The sequence below is a fragment of the Leptidea sinapis genome, chromosome 43, assembly GCF_905404315.1.
Source record: "Leptidea sinapis chromosome 43, ilLepSina1.1, whole genome shotgun sequence".
Lineage (NCBI taxonomy): Eukaryota > Metazoa > Arthropoda > Insecta > Lepidoptera > Pieridae > Leptidea > Leptidea sinapis.
In genome coordinates this window covers 4,568,272-4,584,979 of record NC_066307.1, presented here as the reverse complement: position 1 = coordinate 4,584,979, position 16,708 = coordinate 4,568,272, and the positions used below count along the sequence as shown (strand labels likewise).

Genomic DNA, 16,708 nt, shown 5'->3' with positions numbered 1-16,708 from the left:
TACACACAGTTCATAGATATAAAGACAAGCAAGTGGTAATAGTCCAAGTTTTTCAAACAGAGGTCTGCAAGACTCATCAGGTGGCACGTTGCAAATAGCTCTCACACATTTTTTTTGCGATATGAAAACCCTAGAAATATTTGTACAATTACCCCACAAGAACAGTCCGTAACGCAAAACAGACTCAATGTAAGCGTGATAAGCTAATAATGTTGTTTGTAAACAAGTAACTTTTTTTATTTGCCGAAGAGCATAAACAAATTTGTTGATCTTGCTACAAACGTTAAAAATATGTGATTCCCATCTAATGGTGTCATCCAGGAGCAATCCCAAAAACTTTGTTTGATTTGCTGTGTTTACAGTGGTGGTATTATAATTAACATTTAGAATTGGGGTTTCGCGTTTAGTTGCATTAAATTGAACATAATTTGTCTTTGCCAGATTTATCTTAAGGTTATTATGTATAATTGAATTCATCGTCATGTTTATGTCAGCTTCATGATCACTTACGGAGGCATTTTTGTCAGAAGCCACAATTATGGAAATATCGTCTGCAAAGAGGACACATTTGTATTTTGTTATGTTTATAATGTAATTAATATAAATTAGAAATAGAAACGGGCCAAGAACACTTCCCTGAGGAACCCCGTATTTATTTAATTTATGGTCAGATGCGTATGACTTCATCTCGTTATTTTCATCAGGTTTCGTGATGATAACATATTGAGGTCTGTTTGAAAGGTATGAAATTAACCATTCAAGGGTGGTTCCTCTTATACCATGACCTTCAAGTTTTTTAATTAATATAGTATGAGATACTCTGTCGAAAGCCTTTGAAAGATCAAAAAATAGCCCAGTAGTCCAGTTTTTCTTGTTGAGATTACATAAGATATTCTGTAGTAGTGAAAACATTGCTTGAGTCGTAGACTTCCCTTTCTGGAATCCATACTGATCAGTATTAATTACATTAAATTTGAGACAAAATTCCATCAATCTTTTGTGAATGCATTTTTCAAGAACCTTTGAGAAGTTTGAGATTAATGTTATTGGACGATAGTTGCTAATATCAGGCTTATTACCTTTCTTAAATATAGGCTTTATCACTGATAGTTTAAGTAAATCTGGGAATGTACCACCGGCGAAAGATAAGTTTATTAAAAATGTCAGAACAGTTAATAGACCACCACAACTTGCCTTCAAAACCTTTGCACACACCTCGTCATACCCTTCGGAGTTAGTATTTTTTAATGACATAATCTCGTTTAAAACCTCAACTTCCAACATAGGTCTTAAGTAAATAGTTCGCAAAAAGCTTTGATTGGTAGGTGCTTGTGGATGTCCATTTGTAGTCAAAACGTCGTCAGTCAATTCGATAAAGTAATCATTAAATTCATTTGCTATTCTGTAGGGGTTAGATACGGAATTATTTTTAATATTAATGTTCTCTATAATCTTATATTTGTTTGCAGTACTTATTTCATTGTCAATTACAGCCCAAGAAGCTTTACACTTATTTTTACTATTCATTATATATTTAATGTTGACATTACTTTTTGAATTATAAATACAGTTTTTTAAGATTTTTGAATATGTTAGGTATTTGTTTTTGTCTCTCTTGGTTTTCAGTTTGTAGTAAATATAACGCAGTCTTCTTTTTGTTTTACAGCTTTGCTTAAGACCTTTACTAATCCAGTTTTGCTTTGAAGATTTATCAACGGAAATTTTAATTTTAATTTTGGGAAAGCATAACTTATATATGATGCAAAACTACACGTGAAATTCGGTAAAACCAACATTAACATCAGTTGCTTTGTAGACTTCAGACCATGATAAGGAACCTAAATAGCTTATAAATCTCGAGATGTTTTCGTTACTATAATCTCTTTTATAAATGTAGTAAAATTTATATTTTGTGATTTTTTTTTTTATGGGAAATTTTAACATTTGTGCTGTATTGTGGTCAGACAGGTAAAGGGGCAATACTTCACACGATGAATTTTTATGTTGCTCAGTATGTGGTCAATACAAGATTCTTTCCTCGTAGGTTCTTGGATGTGAATTGTTAGATTATGACTTTGCGCTAAATCCCGTAGATGATCGGTAATTTTATTTAGTTTTAAAGTATTTATGTTGAAATCTCCAGCGATGATAATATTTCTTTTAACTCTGTATTTTATGGATATATCGTGTAGTAGACAATCAAGTTTAATCAGGAACTCAGTTGGGTTTGATTTGGGAGTTCTATAGACACATATAATTAGGAGTTTATTTGAAGGGATTTCTATACCACAGCATTCAAAGGCTTGTTTCGTCGCATGATTATCCAAAAAAGTTAGTCTGTTGCATGCTAATCCTATTTTGACGAGTATACGACACGAGATGAAACACACGAGCGCTGCCGGCCTTTAGGTGTGGTATGGAAATATCACAGGTATATTTAATGTAAAAAATACCGTCATCTAATATATATTTTAAAAACAAGGTAAGATAAAATTTAAAAATAAATATTTTTCATGGTTTTTTTAAGGAGTTCCAATGCGTACCTGAATTCATCATCTCAGAGAATCAATGGTACAAAACTAACTATGGTGTGTATGTTTCCCATTTGTACGTACATCGCATCGTATAGTTTTGAAAATATCAGTAGATACTCATTCTATTATTATACTAACTATTTTCTATACCTATTTTTTTTTATGTAATAGGAGGACAAACGAGCGTACGGGTCACCTGTTGTTAAGTGATCACCGCCGCCCACAATCTCTTGCAACACCAGAGGAATCACAGGAGCGTTGCCGGCCTTTGAGGAAGTTGTACGCGCTTTTTTTGAAGGTACCCATGTCGTGTGCGACACCTTCGTTTGTTATTTTAAAATTTAATACAAAAAAAAAACAAAACGATAGTGCCTCAGTTAAATTTCTAATTTTAATTAATTTTAATAAGAATTTATAATATAAAATTTATATTATGGTAGGGTAACACGATTAAAAAAAAAGAAAGTCGTGGTAGGTTCTATCGGATTCTGCTATAGTTGGTACTCTCCTGCGAGATCCCGTTCAGTCACGCTCGGCGATCTGGATGCGGTGATCTTCCAGCGCCAGGAAGACAGGAATCGTTCGATGCGGAGCGACGTCCTCAGAACCGCAAGCACCAAGGCAGGTTCAACGTCAGCGGTAACTTAGGACCTGGAATTATAAACTAGCGATTGGCGGTCCATTCCTTTTTTTTTTTATTTCGTTCCTTCTTTCCAGAACACGGAACCCGCAAGCATAACATAGCAATCGCACAAATCGACATCTCGAGGATTGCGTAGGTACCTACTTGGTGCATAGTGGCGAGATTGTCGACATGGCAAAGCAGAACGAAGTTTACATATTATTATTAATGAACTAATAACGAAAGCAAGCACTTTATTATGATAATAAATTAAAACATTACTAATCTAATTATTTAACAAAAACCTTGTGGTCAGTAAAAAGTTTGCATAGATAACTGTAATTTAAGCGATTTCTATTTTATTTCTCAAACAATTAACAATGGCGAATGTTCTACAGCTAAGTTACAATAAAATAAGACTTATGTGCTATTCAATACTCACCCTAGAGCGGGATTTATCCAATACACACTATATATTTATTACGTAACTGTTAATTTTAGTAATTATGTATATTGAGCACGCGTTGAAATCTTCTTAAATCAATTTATGTCGACCGGCCGCGGAAACAGCTGTTAGCCTCTGTCCGTGCCGCTTGCGCAGCCCAGACCCTTACACGGCGTCATATGCGTGCCTGCTCACTCATGAACCGTCTCGCCCACACCTATTATTAATTAAAACACCACTACCTTATGCTGTAGTAACGTTCCGTTACATTACCCGCTCGGCCCACGCAAGGATTTAACCTGACTAAAGGTAAAATCCGCAAATAATATAGTACCCGCCCTACACACTTACACAATAAGGCAAAACTATTTAAAAAAAAAGGAAAAAAAAATACAGAGTAAAATAAAAATAAAATACTTAGAAATTACTATAAATAAATTACTAATTACAATTTATTATGACCTACAATTTTTAAGTCTTTAATGTGCCTAGATTCTTTCCCGACATATTTTCCAAAACATATACGAGAGGTGAAAGCTTTTGCGTTACCCGACACTTAATAAACTTTGGAGCCAATTTTTTGCTGAAGTACTTGTCTTTATCGCTCAATACGTAAGCACGCTTAAATACGATGTCTCCAACATTAAACTCGAAAGCTTTTCGCCGTAAATTGTAATGGTTAGTATTTTTAACATGAGCTTGATATAAAGATTTTTGAACATCATCAAATATTAACCTTAGAGCCCCAAGGTTTTCTGCATAGGCTTCGCGCGGAAGAAACAAAATTTCGTCACCTAAATCCGTATCCGTGTAGTGGGACCCGCAAAGGACTAATTCCCTACCGTACACTAGAAATGAAGGAGTATATCCAGTAGCCTCATTCACAGAGTTGTTGACCGCAAATTGTACTTTTGGAATGAAGATATCCCAAGTTCTGTGATCGTTCTCGACGAATGTGGAAAGACATGTTATGATAGTTTTATTATAGCGCTCAACCGTGTTTATTTGGGGTGTATACTTGGGCGTAAAGAAAACGTTTGGAACTTTGTACCTATCAAAGAAGGATTTAGTCGGACCACTTATAAATTGACTACCATTATCTAAAAAAATGGTCTGAGGTACGCCATGTATTAAAAAGACTTGTTCTTCGAGGATCTTCGTAATAATGCTTGAAGTAGCTTTCTTAATGGGAAAAATTTGGCAAAATTTTGAAAAGCAGCAAGTAACCACCAGAATGTAGCTATTTTGTTTTCGAGTCACCGGAAGTGGTCCCATGAGATCAATGGAAATCATTTGAAAGGGCCTAGAGCATTGTTTAGGCCTTCCCATTTCACCTAGCGTAGCATGATTTTGTGGCTTGTATGAGAGACACGTAGAGCAAGAACTAACAAACTTCGTTACATCGCTATGCATATTAGGCCAGTAATACCTGAGTGCAATACGCTTATAAGTCTTAAAAATGCCCATGTGACCTGCTGTTGGTTCAGAATGATTCTCTTTCATAACTACCATTCGAGTTTCTTTCGGAACTACTTCTTTCCAATCAAATTCTCTAGTAAGCGTACAAGGTTTTCGCATAATTCGGTATAGTTTATCATTCTTTATTATATAATTAGGATATGAACTGGGCGCCTTTTTACAGCCGTCGTAAATATTTAAATACCAATCGTCACTAGTGTTCGTGTTTGCTAACAAAGTATCTATGGTAGACACCGGTACAGCACGCGATAAAGCATCTGGTATAATATTATCAACTCCCCGGCGGTGTTTTACGACAAAATTAAATGATGATAGCCGTACACCCCACCGCGCTAAGCGCCCTGTTGGATTATTTAAATTTAGGAACCACTTTAATGCTGAATGATCTGTGTACACCGTAAACGTTTTTCCGTTTTCTATGTAGCATCTCCAGTGCTCTAGTGCGACGATAACAGCCAATGTCTCACGCTCTGTGATACTATAATTCTTTTCTGCCCCGGATAGAGATCTGCTCATGTAAGCTATTGGCCCCACGTTGGGCGCCAGTGCGACACCTTCGTTTGTTATTTTAAAATTTAATACAAAAAAAAACAAAACGATAGTGCCTCAGTTAAATTTCTAATTTTAATTAATTTTAATAAGAATTTATAATATAAAATTTATATTATGGTAGGGTAACACGATTAAAAAAAAAGAAAGTCGTGGTAGGTTCTATCGGATTCTGCTATAGTTGGTACTCTCCTGCGAGATCCCGTTCAGTCACGCTCGGCGATCTGGATGCGGTGATCTTCCAGCGCCAGGAAGACAGGAATCGTTCGATGCGGAGCGACGTCCTCAGAACCGCAAGCACCAAGGCAGGTTCAACGTCAGCGGTAACTTAGGACCTGGAATTATAAACTAGCGATTGGCGGTCCATTCCTTTTTTTTTTTATTTCGTTCCTTCTTTCCAGAACACGGAACCCGCAAGCATAACATAGCAATCGCACAAATCGACATCTCGAGGATTGCGTAGGTACCTACTTGGTGCATAGTGGCGAGATTGTCGACATGGCAAAGCAGAACGAAGTTTACATATTATTATTAATGAACTAATAACGAAAGCAAGCACTTTATTATGATAATAAATTAAAACATTACTAATCTAATTATTTAACAAAAACCTTGTGGTCAGTAAAAAGTTTGCATAGATAACTGTAATTTAAGCGATTTCTATTTTATTTCTCAAACAATTAACAATGGCGAATGTTCTACAGCTAAGTTACAATAAAATAAGACTTATGTGCTATTCAATACTCACCCTAGAGCGGGATTTATCCAATACACACTATATATTTATTACGTAACTGTTAATTTTAGTAATTATGTATATTGAGCACGCGTTGAAATCTTCTTAAATCAATTTATGTCGACCGGCCGCGGAAACAGCTGTTAGCCTCTGTCCGTGCCGCTTGCGCAGCCCAGACCCTTACACGGCGTCATATGCGTGCCTGCTCACTCATGAACCGTCTCGCCCACACCTATTATTAATTAAAACACCACTACCTTATGCTGTAGTAACGTTCCGTTACACGTGTCGTCCCGGAAACACCGCACAAGGAAGTTCATTCCACAGCTTTGTAGTACGTGGAAGAAAGCTCCTTGAATACCGCACTTTGGAGGACCGCCACACATCCAGATGGTGAGGATGATAACCTAACTTGTGGCGTGTCGTGCGAAGGAATATTCGGGCTATTTTAAAGAAGAAGCTTGGTGAGCCACTTACAATGATGATTGAAGAACAAGACCCATAGAACTAGATCATTAAAAAAATATTCTATATCGCATTTCCTTTTAGTGAATAAGCAGCAATTTATTTTGAATATATCAATCAAATTTTAACATTTCGAGCTGAACATCTTGTATATAACTACTCCCAGTTCTCAATTATTACATAAGAAAAACTTTCATGAGAAAATTTATTATTAACATAATATTCAAGAAATTTTTTAAGCCTGTTAAGAAAATCTGAGATACAGAAGTATTAATAAGAGGAAACTAATAGGGCATTAGAACCGAACATTTATTTAAAAAGAATAATAAAACCAAAAGGAAAGAGGGAGCATTGGAAAACAAACGCTCATGCCAGTCTATCCAACGAAGTCAACTGGACATAATCGAATTATGAACGGTGAAGTTGCTTTCTAGAAAAAGTTAGAATTCCGCATTTCATTTAAACGGCTTTTTGATAGATTTATTTGAAATGGGCATCGAAGCATCGGTTACGATAACGATTTCCTAGCGAATACTTCGCAGCATTATTCAATGAATTTTTATTTATCAAGTTTAAGTTCGTATTGGTATCAAGTTTAAGTTCGTATGGTATGGCACCCTTAAAACATAGTTATGTGCTGACAGGACATTACGAGAATATTAAATAAAATTCATCTTCCTTCAAAATTATTATTAGATTAGTTGAGTGAGCTCCAAGCACTATCCTTTCTGATGTGTTTTTCGTAATGATAATAATCAGTGATATATTTTGTCTATTTTTTTATTTTTATGAAAATTTGAAAAAATAACGAGACGAGCAAGACGTTCAGTTGATGGTAACTGATACGCATAATACAATATACTTACTTAAACATATAAACATACATGACTCGGAAACAAACATCCATATTCACCAAATAAATGCTTGCACCTACCGGGATTCGAACCCGGGACCTCTAGCTTAGTAGGTAGGATCGCTCACCAGTCGGCTATACAGGTCGTCTAAGTATTTAAATTATCAATGCAATCTTTAAAATACACAATACACAAAAACCTTTAAAATATTTGGAGATAATATGAAACATTTTAATGTTATTGAGTGGTGAATGAGGTTGAGGTATATCCGTAGAACGGAAGTGGCCGACCGGAAGCAGTCCGCAGCGTCTGCCGTGACGTCACGACCGGAAGCGCCTCTCGCTCCAATGGCGCTGGCAGCTGTGGACCTTCAGTTTCAAATATCTCTAAAACCTACTTATTTTAGTAAACTCAAAAGAAAATTTTCCAATTGTATTTGATTATTAGTAAGGCCTTTTTTGTTTATTAGTTTCGAAACATCTACCTAAGTTTTTGTTAGGTAATATATAATGTTAAACGGTGTTCAGAAGTTATGAGCTACTAATATAAAATTATTAGTTACATTTAATGGGTATGTAATTTGAAGGAACCCTAATAACTGAAAAAATATTTGACAGTCCTTTCATAATAATGTTGATCTACACCCATGCTTTAAATCCTCTATTAAAGATTCTAAAACAGTTATTATTACTTATTGCCAGCATTAAAACACCCAATGTGCTAATAACCATTACATTACCAAACGAATGTTGTAATGAAATTCAGTACAACATTACAACACTCGTTAGGATGATGTAATGGTTACAAGGACTGGCTTTTTTAATGTTATCAGTAAGCTAACTGTTTCAGAATCTTTTATAGAGGTTTCATATTATGGGTGTAGAAAAAGTCTTGTATGCAACTGTTGATAATTAGGTATTAAAACACTCATGTGATATCACACCCACATTCGTGTTTTAATACCCCTTACAACAAAACAGTTGCATAAATAACTAATAGAAAATCTAAACGTTATAAGTAAATACTTAGTTACTTACCGGAACATCAGAATGCAGACGTAAAACCTAACTGTAGTGGTGTTATATAAGTTCGAGTATTCCTCAAGGCGCCCAAGCAATAAACCGCATTATATTTCACGTCGCGTGAAGATACTAACCAGGAGGCATATTCTGAATCACATTATCTGATCAATATCGCGCGCGATTCAGATCACGTCTCGAGTCGGAGATCAAACGTCGTGATTTGATCCCGATGCGCCGCTTCCTTACCGTTATTACTCCGTGAGGGAGCACTTCGTCTTGCTACTTTACGGAGATCAAATCGATCGTGATCACTCGCTCCGTTAGCGAATACGTTCAGAATAGTCTTACAATGGCATATGTACCATTAGAAGTTTGAATTTAACATTAGCCATTACAGTTCGATTGGTAATTAATATTATAAATGCAATATGTAGTATATTTTGTGTTATTTAATATCGATATCAATGGCGAGAACAAATGGGTCAGCAAAGTTGCCTTTAACTAGAGCCATTCGCCATATAAATGAACACCACAACAATGTGGACATAAATACAGCACGGCAATACTTCAAGCCGGCCCCGGTTCTAGTGCTTTACAAAGCGCAGGTCTGGCTACATATGGACTATTACTGCCATCTCTGGTCTGGCGCACCCCAGTATCAGCTCGATCCATTTGACCGTGTGCAACGCCGAGCAGCTCTAATTGTCGGGGACCCAGTGCTCTGTGAACAGATCATTTGGCGCTGCGAAGAGACGTCGCTTCAGTGTGTGTCTTCTACCGCATTTATCACATTGTATTCCGAAAAGCTGCATCACCTTATTCCTGCCGCCGAATTCCACCTTCGCACGCCACACTACAAGTTAGGATATTATTCCCACCATCTGAGGGTTCGAATCCCGGTAGGTGCAAGCATTTATATGATGAATATGGATGTTTGTTTCCGAGTCATGGATATTTAAATGTATTTATGTATGTTTATATAAATTTATGTATGTTTAAGTAAGCATATTGTATTAAATATATCATTGCCTTGTAACCCATACCACAGGCTATATTATATATGCTTAACTTGGGGCAAGATAATTTGTGTAAAAGTCTGTCAATATCTGGATGTGTGGTGGTCCTCCACAGTGCGGTTTACAAGGAGCTTTCTTCCACGAACGACAACGCTCCTGTGATTCCTCTGATGTTGCAAGAGAATATGGGCGGCGGCGACCACTTAACACCAAGAGACCCATACACTCGTTTGTCCTAAAAAAGTGGAGATTTTTGTGTGTATGTGGAGTGACCTCGCAAGGGTACTGTTATATGTAGAATGTTCAAGTTTTTTGTATTTTGTAATGTAATATATTATTTGTAATGTAATGTTTGTTTGTTTGTAACTGTCGCATTAGGTGTCCTGTAATGTACAGTTGCTACGTGTGCTAAATAAATAAATCTAATATACAAAATTCTCGTGTCATGGTGTTAAACATTGAACTCCTCCGAAACGGCTAGACCGATTCTCATAAAATTTTGAGTGCATATTGGGTTGGTCTGAGAATTGGACAACATCTATTTTTCATCCCCCTTAGGGTGTTTTTTTTTTTAATTTTATTGACTTTTTTTTAATTTGTTTGATTATCAGTCAGCATTAAAAAATACATATAACTTCAAATTTTCACTCATCTATTTTTGTATCGCGATTTTAATATCAGCAATACAACGTTTGCTGGGTCAGCTAGTTTTGATATAAAGGTCGTTGAACTTGGATTATATTTTAAGTAGCCGTTGGTATACGTTTTTTTTTTTAACGTTACTGTTTCAGGAATGATAAATTTAAAGTAGTTTATTTTCATGCACCGAATATCCTTCTATTGTAGAACTAAAGAATATATTTTAAATCTGTTATGAAATCAACACAAATAAAAAGTCGTTTGTCTCCTAAAGACAAGTCCTTTCGTCAAGTTCACGTGATAAGTGTTCACCGAGCGATGTACACCTTTTAAGAAGGTGTACGTTGTTAATTTAAAATGCAATTGACAGTAAAACGTAGGTAAACTTATTCTTGAAACCGTTAATATAACTTTGATAAATCATAAAACCCCCGCAAACAGTAATAAAAGCCAAATAGGCACTCAATCAAGAGGTTGGCGGGGCGTGTTTTGATTAGCGGTTTGTCGGGATTCCCGCCACGTGTTGATAATCAAGAAAGTTGGCCACCGACGTGTTACGTGACGCTCCGACAGCGCGGCGCGTGACTGCGGTCGTAATGTCACGTCTCGACCAACGAGACGGCGACGTCCCAATCAGCTGCAAACTTGACGCAGCGAGTCAATAATTTTGTGCCAGATATGGGTAAATACTTCATTGACTAAATATAGTGTCAGGTAAGAGATTCTTTCGTAGATTATTCTTACCTATTGAAAGCTCGCTTGCCCAAGATTTTTTTTTATGAAAATAAGGGACGAGGAGGACGTTCAGCTGATAGTAATTGATACGCCCTGCTCATAACAATACAGTGCCGCTCAGGATTCTCGAACCTTGAAACATCTGATGTTAAGTCTCAGTTGCCCAGTAACTAGCAACGGCACCCTTCAAACCAAAACACAGTAATGTTTACACATTACTGCTTCACGGCAGAAAAAGGGGTCGTTATGGTACCCATAATCTAGCCGGCATCCTGTGCAAAGGAGCCTCCCACTGGTAAAACGATGCCGGTAAGATAACACAGCGGTGTCTACTTCTGCCAGCACTACTTGTTTTTAGTACAAAGTGTAATTACTGCTTAATGCGACGAGCGTAATTCGCGATCCGATAAAAATTTTGTTTGACAAGACGTGACATTCCTGTATTAGTATGTATTCTCTGGCATCACCTACCAACAGATTAACGAAGGGTCTGAAATCAGATAAAACCAAATAGCTTTTTGCATTGCGCTCAGCTCTGTAGGCACAAACATAAATTGCCTCGAATAAATTTGAAACGCTGATGTAGTAATTAAATATTCCTGGTGAAATGATAACAATACGTTACTGTCACGAACATCGGCCATTAAATGTATATTATTGTGTGTCCTGGGCATTCTACACGCCCTCTCTATAAATCTTGACAATTAGAATATTGTATTATTATTCACTAATCTACTTCGTTGTTCACTCCTCTGATGCTCCGAACACGTCTCACTTGTGACTTGAATTATTCTTACGTAATACCTTTATTCATTTATAATAGTTATTTATGCAACTGTTGTGTAATAAGGGGTATTAAAACACGAATGTGGATGATAATAGTATCACATGAGTGTTTTAATACCTAATTATCAACAGTTGCATACAACACTTTATCTACACACAGAATATGAATCCTCTAAAAGATTCTGGAACAGGTAGCTTACTGCTAACATTAAAACACCAGTCCTAGTATCAACCTAATATCATTCATTACTGATTATATACAAAAAAACTAAGTATTAATTTATCAATTATTTATTTTAGTATAGTAATTAACATTTTGTATCGTGCAATAATTAAAATTCACTCGAATATTCAGCGTTTAAAATGAAGCCCTCATATTTTCTATACAAAACAATAAAAATATCGAAGAAAAATGGCGGGGATTCGAATAACTTTTTTTTTACGGCGCGCGACGTTCTGGTAGTGTGGAATAATCGCATACCACGCATCGAGCAATAAGAATGTGGCTGTTTGATGAAACTCTTTGCGTTTGAAGGGATCGAAATAAAAACATAGGAGTGTTGTAATGAAATTCAGTACAACATTACAACACTCGTTTGGATGATGTAATGGTTATTAGAACATTGGGTGTTTTAATGTTGGCAATTAGCTAACTGTTTCAGAATCTTTAATAGAGGATTTAAAGCATTGGTGTAGATAAAATTAATTAAAATATTTTGTGACATTTTAATTGAAAAAGAACGTGTGTTCAAATGGAGAAATGCTCAGGTCTGGTCACATATGGAGTAATGCTCCCATCTCTGGTCTAGTGCACCTCAGTAATGGCTTGCACGCGCAATCCAGAACTGTTTGTTTTATTTTTTGGGGACTCAGGAATCTGTTAGATCACATGGCGTTGCGGAAACGTCGCTACATTGTGTGCTGCTGAATTTATGACGGGGATTATCCCGAAGAGCTATTTGATCTGATTTCTGCCGTCGAAATCACCTTCGCACGACACGCCACAAACTTGGGTGTCATCACACACTGACACTGAAAATGTTTAGAAAATGAAAAACGGCTTAATGTAGAATGTTGCCAATACTTTATATATAACGCTGTTAAAGGACATCATCACGCGGATCATCATTGAGATTGCTACGTCCACGCTTAAACTTGTTAAACTAATTGTAAAAAGTTGCACGAGATGGAGCAACATTAAGAAATGCTAATCGCAGCCTATCAAAGCTTTGTTGTTGAGTAAGCCCACAACGAAAGTCATAATAAATCATTGACCGAAAATTTTCTCGCGTTAGGTTCATTTTCACGTGTAACAAGAGTTTTACATTTGCCACCAATTCACAAAAACAAATGAATGCAATATACTACTTTAGGTAAGCAAAGAGTTCTAAAATTGAAATAAAAAAAAAAAAAAATAGCAATGTTTTTAACTGGCCAGTTCTAAACATTTTCAGTGTTACCCACGTACCGTACGCGTACCTCTACAGTTCGCTTTTTTTAGGTTTTTTGCCACGTACAACCAAGCTGCGGAATGAGCTTATTGGTGCGGTGTTTTCAGGAGTGTTTGATTGATTCGTATAAGTCAAGGAAATACTTATAAATGACAAAGGTTTCCTTTTTTTTTACATCTACTTTTTTGCCTTCCAAAAATGGAGGCAACGGCAAACTGGTGATCACTTAACATCAGGTGACCCGTACGCTCGTGTGACCTCAGCTTAAAAAAGTTACACAAGTCTCATTATATAAGCAAAAAGTAATAATTGTACTTTTCTGAGAGTTAGTCGATTATAATATCTCTTTTTTGTCATTTGGTTGGGTTCTTGTGACAGGCTTTGACATCCTCGCTTAAATGCCACTGCTTGTGGTGGCCAGATGATCCAAACATCGAAAACTAATATTATATCTAACTATATTAAAAATCATAAAATCATGTGTCATATTAAAAAGAGATAATACAATGATATATTGTCACACTAGACGCAGGCTTAATGTTTGCTGCTTCAGAGCTCCCACTATATATTATTGTATATATAGTGGGAGCTCTCTATATTTATAATATATAATAATAATATAATAATAATATAATATAATAAGAGACGAGACGAGCAGGACATTCAGCTGATGGTAAATGATACGCCCTGCCCATAACAATGCAGTGCCGCTCAGGATTCTTGAAAAACCCCAAAAATTCTGAACGGCACTAAAACTGCGCTCGTCACCTTGAGACATAAGATATTAAGTCTCATTTGCCAAGTAATTTCACTAGCTACGGTGCCCTTCGGACTGAAATACAGTAATGCTTAGACAATACTGCTTCACGGCAGAAAGAGACGCCGTTGTGGTACCCATAAACTAGCCGGCATCCTGTGCAGAGGAGCCTCCCACTGGTATATATTAATAACATAGCTATATAAGTACTTCTAGCTCGGACTAACAATTCATGTGTTCTTCTACTAAGTTACTAAGTTCATTCTCCATGTATATAATATAAGAAGAACCTTGCCGTTAAAGTATGCGAATGTAGTTTTTATTTATTCTATGACTTGCTTTATTATTTATTTGTCATACCTATTGTGGCTGACAAACAAGTAAAAGACTTATGGTATCGCTGACGTTTTTAAGCATATTTACTAAGGATCTATAACAAATAAAAAACTTTTCAATCATACTATACTAGATGACCCGACAGAGTTTGTTTTGCACAATATAATAATAAAATACAATTTTTTGAAGTAATACTTCTTTTGGCGCGATGGAGAAAAATTAAGAAAGTGAATTTTTACGATGCGCGCGCACCCCACCTGAATTCTACATCGTGAAGTTTGTTCTTGGTGGCATGAAAATCGATAATTATGTTCAAGTTGTATATTCTAGTATTTTTATATTTAGAACACGTGTTTCGTAACAGTACAATTAAATAGTGTGAATAAATAAAAATTATTTTGATATTTTTATTAAATCAATTTCATATACGACGGTGATAGTATTTACTAATAATTTATTAGTTTATCTATATTATATTGAATATTAGTGATAACACTGATTTGAATAAACTGTTTTGAGTGCATTTATAGATTTGAGGTTAATTGTCGGTATGAATAATTTATTTACATAGTTAAATAAAAATTATTACACTATTATCTAAGAAATATATTTTTTTCGTTTTGATTTATTTCTGGTTTCTGGTTAACAAATTTTATGTATAAATAAAAAAAATATTAATTTACTATACTTGTTTATATTAACCTTAAAATGCTGAGTGTTTATACTATCTTTGATCTTAACTATTTGTTAAAATTTGATTTATTTTTCCATACGCCAAAGAAGTATAACTTCTAACGCGTGTACATAAGTACACATAATCTTTTTATGTTTTTTATGAATTTATCAATAATATTTCAAAACATCAAGAATTATTTCATAAAGTATGTTCCTTGTTATAATGAGAATGTTTCACAGCAGAACTGTCAAACTATGCGTAAATAAATTCTCTTACAGAAAATATGTTCATACAAAACAAATATTGAAAATAAAAATAAGTCCAAATCGAAATAAAATCTATCCTATCTCTCAAGTTGGACTAAACTGCACTCGATGAAGTAATCCCCATTAAAATCCGTTCATTAGTTTTGGAGTTCATCGCAGACAAACAACGTGTCATGTAATTTATAAATATTAAGATTAGTACAGATAGTAAGTTGTATCTAAGTAGGTAAAGTAATACGATCTACGGACCCTTACATCGACGATCGAATTAATTATTGACAAGCGGGGGATGTTCCCTAGAGTGAGCCAAATCAGGATCTAAAACTGCCAAGTCCAACTAAATTATTTTCGATAAGCTCCAGGGAAATGGCGATAGACCCTTTTGATGACGATCAACTTTTAGAAACATGTTAAGTTCATAATATTATAGAAATCTTTGATCGACAAGAACTAGTTTTTTCAACGTCGTAGTATCAAAGTAAAAAATCATCGTAGTAGTGAAATTAGGAATCCTAGTATAAATAATGGATATCTGTTCACATTGACAACAACAAAAAATTACTTGGACTAAATATTAATATTAGATTATTTTATGAGACATATATATTTCTTTGATTACCGCGAGTGTTACACTTCGAAAAAAATAATTTATAAAGAAGAAAACGAGATCTGGAAAGGTCTTGAAATGTCGGGTGATCTATATATATATAAAAGACAAAGTGTGTTTGTATGTTCCCTAATAACTCCTAAACTATTCGACCGATCTCAATGAAATTTTTTGTAATAGATTCGTTGAAGCTCAAGGAAGGTTTACATACAATAGTTTGTCGAACCCCTTATTGACAGAACAACATCTGTCTGGTCAGCCAGTCTAAAATAATAATAAAATTTAACTTTACCGCAAAATCTAATGTAAAAACAGTTACAATTACATGCGTTTGAGTGCTTTTAAAAGCGTTTTATTTAAAGAGAATTTATAGCATGAAATGACCTGAAATAAAGAATTATTTAATATTTATTTATTATTATTGAGCTGCATTATATACCAACGACATTACTTGTTATCCTTTCTATTATGTTATCTTCCATGGGATAACTTGACCATAAATTAACGTCATTTTCTATACAATATTCTACTAGTCCCACTATCCTGCGGAATGCGGAAGTTTGTAAGTGTGTATCGATGTATGTTTGTTGCTATTTCACGCAAAAAACTACTTTGATTTGAATGAAACTTACAATAATATAGCATATACATAACACATAGGCTATAACTTATAAGGATATAGTGTGAATTAACCAAAATAATACGATAAGTGTCAGTAAGTAGGAAAAAAATC

At 35.2% G+C, this 16,708-nt stretch overlaps 2 long non-coding RNA genes across 2 annotated transcripts; both read right to left on the bottom strand.

Moving 5' to 3' along the window:
- Nucleotides 1-2,906: 2,906 nt before the first annotated feature.
- On the bottom strand, nt 2,907-3,961 carry LOC126977035 (uncharacterized). Its single transcript, XR_007732080.1, has 2 exons — nt 3,599-3,961; nt 2,907-3,185 (listed from the first exon to the last, which is right to left on the bottom strand). It is a non-coding gene; the product is annotated as an uncharacterized LOC126977035 (long non-coding RNA).
- A 1,724-nt stretch (nt 3,962-5,685) lies between these two features.
- LOC126977034 (uncharacterized) lies at nt 5,686-6,646 on the bottom strand. Its single transcript, XR_007732079.1, has 2 exons — nt 6,378-6,646; nt 5,686-5,964 (listed from the first exon to the last, which is right to left on the bottom strand). It is a non-coding gene; the product is annotated as an uncharacterized LOC126977034 (long non-coding RNA).
- Between the last annotated feature and the right edge of the window lie 10,062 nt (nt 6,647-16,708).